General features: G+C 58.4%; 1 protein-coding gene across 5 annotated transcripts in view; it reads left to right on the top strand.

Annotated features, from left to right (window-relative positions):
* Positions 1–466: 466 nt before the first annotated feature.
* PLXNA2 (plexin A2) overlaps positions 467–6,112 on the top strand; it is a 221,583-nt gene continuing 215,937 nt past the window's right edge. The window contains exon 1 of one of the 5 annotated variants that reach the window (XM_027082880.1): positions 467–1,137. The gene's annotated coding sequence lies outside the window, so the exon portion shown is untranslated. The remainder of the gene's footprint in view (positions 1,138–6,112) is intronic. The other 4 variants (XM_027082884.1, XM_027082883.1, XM_027082881.1 and 1 more) reach the window with 4 other exon arrangements.

Raw genomic sequence — 6,112 nt, 5'->3', positions numbered from 1 at the left:
GACGAAGAGAGAGATGTGCAGGATGTGCGCGGTGACAGGTGATGCTCAGGGAGGGGGAGCCCACGTCCCCACTGACCTCTCCCACTCTGCCGGCGTCCTGAGCTCCCCGCACCGGGGGTTCAGCCGGCCGGGCTCTTCAGGCCTCCACCCAAATCCCCAGGCCCCAGCAGGATTTGCGTTGCCCCCTTTGCCACTTAAGGTGGCGGGTGGGTCCGGGCTGAGCCGCGCACAGGGAGGCAGCGGAGCGGCCTCCCGATGCCCAACCTGATTCTCCTTTGTTGACAGCTGGCGGAGGAGGAAGACCGGGCGGGCGGGGGAGGGGGCAGGGGGCTGGCTGCGGCGCGCTGTGCCAGTGGCGGGCGCGGCCCCAGCCCGGGCGGGAGCGGCCGGCAGGGAGGGGGTTAACGCGCGCGGCCTCTATGATAATGAGCTGCATGGTAATATAGGGAGGCCGGCTCTCAGGGCTCCGCCGCCGCCACCACCGCGGGAGCCGGAGCTGCCGGGCGGAGCGTCCGCGCCAGACTGGAGCGGGAGGGCGGCTGAGCGCAGTTGCTGGGAATTTTTCAGCCGAGAGGGCAGGCGATCCAGAGAGAGACCCCGCGAGCTCGGGAGCGGTGTGGAGCGCGGGCGCCGGAGCGAGCGAAGCGAACCTCGAAATAGATCTGGAGAGCCAGGTTCCCGGAGGAAATAGGACTGTGAATGAACCCGGGAGCAAGAAGGGAAGGAAGCGCCGCGATTGCTGATGTCAGAGGAGCCCGGAAAGTCGCGCTGGAAAAATCTGAAGACAGCCGGGGCTCTGCCGCTTCCCAAGGAGAGACACCGCCAGCCACCCACCCCACGCCCCCTCGGCGCCTCCCGGTTCCCCCAGCGAGCCGGCGTCAGAGCCCGGCAGGGCTGTTACGGGGCGGCGGAGGACGGAGCGGCGCGCGGACAGGAGACCGAGGGGCCACTTCAGGAATACAGATAAGTGGCTGGGGGCTTGACGTGGATTTTAATGAATCTGGACTCCATGTGGATTTGGTCGTTCCCGTGATCGCGAGCTGCTGGCAGCGAGAGGGGCAGCGCGCCGGCCTCGGCAGCCGGCGGCCGAAGCGGCCGGATCGGGGACGGAAGGACAGACCGACGTCTCCGAGCTGGGTAAGCGGCGCCCTCCGCCCCGTCCCCCGAAGCGCGCTCGCCCCGCCGCGGCTCCCCCCGCGCCCTCCTCCGCGGCGTCCCGGCCCCGAACGCCTGGGCTCGGCTGCGGCCGGCGAGTCCCCGCGCGGGGTCGGCCACTTTCGCGGGCCGGAGCGCGGCGCGCGCGCGTGTGCCAGCTGACTCCCTGCCGCCGCCTCCAGCCCAGGCTTCCCCGCCGGAGCCCCGCTTCCCCGCTGGGCTGCTGGCGGGCGGCGCTCCACGGCGCGCTTCCACCGCGCACCTGCCTGCAAGCTGAGGCTCGGGGAGCGCGGGGGCGGCGGGACTGTCCCGAGAGCTGCAGCCCAAAGCGGGCCTCTGAGGCACTGCACCGGCAGGAGGGCCTGGGCCACTGTGGCCGGCGCTCAATTTGGGGACGTTCACTCTGGTGCCGGAGTCCCTGGAGGCCGCTGGCTGTTCCTTCGGAGCAGGGGACTTGGGAATCAAAGGGGAATGCCTCATATGCGCGGCTTCCAGAGGCTCAGGGAACGACACCAAGGCACCGAATGGGATAAGTGCCCCATGCCCCCTTCTGTGCGCCCTCGTGGTGAAGCACCCATAAGCACGATCCCCTGGTCTGAGCCTCAGGAGAGGGTTGGGTGTTGAAGGACGAGCTTATCCAGGGTCCGAGAGGCTCCTTATAAGCCCTTTTAGAATACTTTCTTTCTTGGGCTTCTTCTTGCCCCAACCCACAAGTGATGTAGGGATCTTAGAAAATTCTGGTCCTTTTTATCCATCCCACAGGTAGTCTCTGTAAATATGTTAATCATGGTCTTGATGGCCAAAGAGAGAAAGTCATCCGGAAACTGCCATCCCAGTTCCCTGACGAATGTCCACCTGTTTGGCATGACCTTTGCCCTAGAAGGAGCTACCTACTCAAACTCAGCTCGGAGGGATAGAGATACTGGGGGAGGTGGAAGTAAAAGACTTGGGGTTCAAAGTCAGTTGTCTCTAGAAATGAGAGCCCCATGAAGTGGGCAATGGAAATATGATCAGGTCTCCTGTAGGGTTCTAAGATCCTAGGGTAACAGTGGCAATCCTAGTAGTGGCTATACAAGGGACATAAGACAGGACCAGCTTGAGGCAGTGGCTTGGGGACCCAGTAGCTTGGAGGAAACTACAGAAATTTGGGGAGCCATTCATCCCCTATCCATGAGCACAGTGGACGGGGTTCATGAGCATCAGATCAAGATGAGTATCTTGGCTGGGCAGGACTGGACGTCCTGGGAGCTGGGAGTCAGATTCAGTTCCCCCGCACACCGGTCCCCACACAATAGCAGGCTCCTGTCCTTCTGGGCTTCTTTCCCAGACCTTGAAACTTCACTCTCCCCTCTGGGCAGGTTTTGGATTCTGGGGCCTTCAACAGAGCGTCAGAGCCCAGGGAAGAGATAGCCCTGGCTGGAGGAGTTCAGCTATTCCTAACTGAAACGGACAACTTTTGTGCAGACACCCCAGAACACTCCAGGAGCTGCTAGCAGCCCTCTCTCCTCTGACCTCCTGGCAAGAGGAGAGAAGAATTCATTAATTTCCCCCTCCCCTCATCTAGCACCTTTTGAATTAATTACCTATGATCTCCCCTCCTTGGCCTGCAGGTGGGGTGGGGGGTCAGGTGGGAAGGTAGGGAACCAGGGAAACTGAGAGCAATCTGTCAAGATACCCTAGCGAGGTTGTTTTGCTTTTCCCTTCTTCCACCTGGCATCTCCGCTTACGCCCAACCCTTCCTCATCCCGGAACCTGCCCTCACTGCCAGCATTACCTGAAAGAGTGGTTCCCCTCAGCCCTCTAGCCAACCCTCTTCAGGGACCCGCTGATAAAGGAAGGGCAGTGCAGACTGCCATCTCCGCTCCCTCACCGTCCTCAACAAATTGCATTAGGATGGGGCAAATTGGCTTGCAAAGCAGTTAAATGGAAATGACGTTTGGAGCGCTTGTGCAGTGGATATGCTGCTGCAGAGCAGCAGGGTGCGAGGCGGTGGAGCGCAGGCAGGTCCCCTCTGCCCAGGACCACGAGTCTGCCAAGGGGTTTCCACTTGGCCCTTCTCTTTGACAGGATGTAAGGACCAGGACCGGGGTCCCTCATAGCCTGGAGCAGGCCAGAGGGGAGGTGGTCGGCCTCTCAGCCCCAGTCTAAATGAGTAAATGGTGGTGTCCCATGTCCATCACCCCAAAGCAACCGTGTCATTACAAGGTTGGTAGCCCTGCTTTCACAGCTGCCCTGAATACCTACCCCTGTCCCCAAAGCACCAGGGAACATTCCCTCTCCAACCTTTTGATCATCCAAAGCTGCAGGTGTGATGGAGGTAAAAGTTCACCATCTGTCGTAGTGGAGTCTGTGCTTAACATGAGGTTAAGGAGAAACCCTTCGAAGAACAGCTACTTCTCTACCAGGCCCCTTTCCCATTTCCAAATACTTCTGGTGATTTTGTTCATCTTTATTTCATGGGCATGTTACAAGGAAACACACAAGCAGGATGGGAAACCAGTGACACAGTTAAACACACGCAGCTGGCAGCAGCCTAAACTCACCTGTTCAGGTATCATGAAATATTTATGGCTCTGGAGTTGTCACTGTTCGGGGGTTTTATAGTCTCTATCCTGCCTCCTTTGCTATGGCTGCCTCTCCAAGATAAGGGGTTTGGTGCGGGAGGGGCGGGGGGGCAGACGATTTCCATCTCCAGCAGCGACCCCCCCCCCCCGCAGCTGTCTCCCTGCATTGCCACACAGCTGTCTCCATACACACAGACTGGGGCCCAATATACTCTGTCCATCACGGCACAGCGAGAGGCGAGGAACTCCAAGCCAAGCCCCCACCCCACTCCCGTTCTGCTCATAAAGAGACCGTAGCATTGTGTGACTACAGTCTGTTAACTACGGATAAGTCAGGATTGTCCACAGGGAAAGTGGCAGAAGCAGGCTTTGAGGTGCCGTAGTTTTACAGCCTGTGCACACACCCCTCCCCCCAGCACTGCCACCCTCACCCAGGGCCAGTCTGTTATCAATTCATTATAAGTGAATATTTCTCCCCTTCACAGATGCTCTGTTCCAACAATAGTGAATGGAACTGATTCCCTTATGGGAAACAGTGTTTTTCACTTAGTTACAAAGATTTCATGCCTGATTAGAGTAAATGAGGGCTGGGGGTGTGTCCCCTCCTTGTCTGGTCATTTCTAAAGGTGAGCCCTGTGGAGACAGAGAAAGGCAGTTCTTCCCGGGGAGGGGACGGGCTGTGTGTGTCAAACAGCTGGTCCTAAGGGCCAGGAGGGATGCATGGTAAGAACAGGACACCCCCTTTCTCCCTGCCTTAGCCCTCAGGCTCTCCAGGGCCCTGTTCCTGGCCTTTGGGCATATGGAACCCCTACTGTTCCATCTGGGATTCAAGGGCAGAAATAGAGGCGAGAAAGTTCTTTGTTGGGGAGCAGTGTCCCTACAGGGCAAGTGTAAAGGGAGAGGAGGGAAGGGATGGGGGAGAGAGGAAAGAAAAGGCCCCAGCAGTGCACAGGCTGCTGCTCCCACAGTTGGTTAACCATTAACCCCTGCCCTGGCCTGGCCCTGTCTCCTGCTTGCGTGGAAGGATACTCTCAGAAACCCAGAGGAGCAGCGGGTGATCCCCATGCCCACCTCTCCCTGCCACAGGACATTCGCCATGTCTCCCCTCTCCCCTTCGGCCCCCAGCTCAGTCCTGGCCCCCACTCCCCCTTTTCTCTCCCTCTCCCCTGGCACCGGCATCCTCCTCCCAAACCCTGCCAGCTGTCCCTTCACCCAGGCTTTGCCAGTTGTTTGCCTGACAGCATGCACGTCCCACGGGGAGACAGGCAGACTAGGGAGGAGAGTGGATGGACGGGCTGAGCTGGGCTCACACAGGACTCCAGAGCCAGAGCTCTGAGCTCAGCTTATAGACTGCTTCAAACCTATACATCACCGCACGAGGCCCAAGTTTGCTTGGGGGATGGAGGCGAGGAGGGGCTTTTGGCCAAAGTTCCCTCTTCTCCGGGAATGCCTGATTTCCGCGAGGGTCCCTGCCTTGGCCCTCTGAGATAGGCCATTTTCTCTCCAAGGCCTTGTCAAAGCATTTCCAGCTCCTCCGACCTGGAGCCCTGAACTTCGGGAAAAAAAAAAAAAAAAACCAGCAGACGGACCAGAGATGCGGACCAAGATACAGGAGCGAAGGCATACGTGGCAAGACCCAAGTCAAGATGCAGAAAGTCACAGATAGGCGGAGAGAGGCAAGGTGACAGAAAAGGAGGATAAAGGCGGAAAGGCTGACAGTGTAAATGTGGCGAGAAGAGCTGAGAACAGACATGGAAGCAAGTGGGAAGGAACAGTCCAGGCCTGAGGGGCTCTTCTGGTCTTCCCAGGCCCTAAGGGGAGGCTCCTCTGGGCTGCATTGGGAAGCTGAAGTAGCAGGTTATCTCCACTAGAGGGGACTCGTGAAAACCAGGCTTGGCCCTAAACTGGCTTTTGTGCTTATTTGGGTTTTTTTTTTTTTTTTAAGAAGAAAAAAATAGTTCAGATATATTAGAAACTCCCAGCTGTCGCTACGCAGAGACCACAACTGGTAGGGTCCTTTCGCCGGTGGGACCTCTGGGCCCGTCTGGTTGCAGGGGAGCGGGAAAGGCGCCTGCAGCATTAGGAGGTGCGGTCCAGCATGGTGAGCAGCTCAGGGAGAGGCCTGCGTGGCAGGCAGGATGCACCTGGGGGTGGGAGACAGGAGGGGGCAGGCATTCTCAAGAAGTCCTGGCCCGCCGGCTGGCCTGGCCTGCCAGGAGGCTCTTGCCTTTCTTTATCAGCAGTAGAAGTTTTGGCGCATCCCCAAGGTACCTTCATAGGCCTTCCCTTCTCCCAGCTCCCTAAATGCGAATTTGCAAAACACTCTCAGGTGGTGGCCAAAGTGCTCCTGAGGAGACATTTTAAAAGAGACCTTTCAGGAACTGAACGCATGT

Source organism: Aethalodelphis obliquidens, unplaced genomic scaffold (assembly GCF_003676395.1).
Source record: "Aethalodelphis obliquidens isolate GAN/ISIS:26980383/991018 unplaced genomic scaffold, ASM367639v1 scaffold48, whole genome shotgun sequence".
Taxonomy (NCBI): domain Eukaryota; kingdom Metazoa; phylum Chordata; class Mammalia; order Artiodactyla; family Delphinidae; genus Aethalodelphis; species Aethalodelphis obliquidens.
The sequence above is the reverse complement of the archived record's forward strand: the minus strand, read 5'-3'. Positions and strand labels throughout refer to the sequence as shown.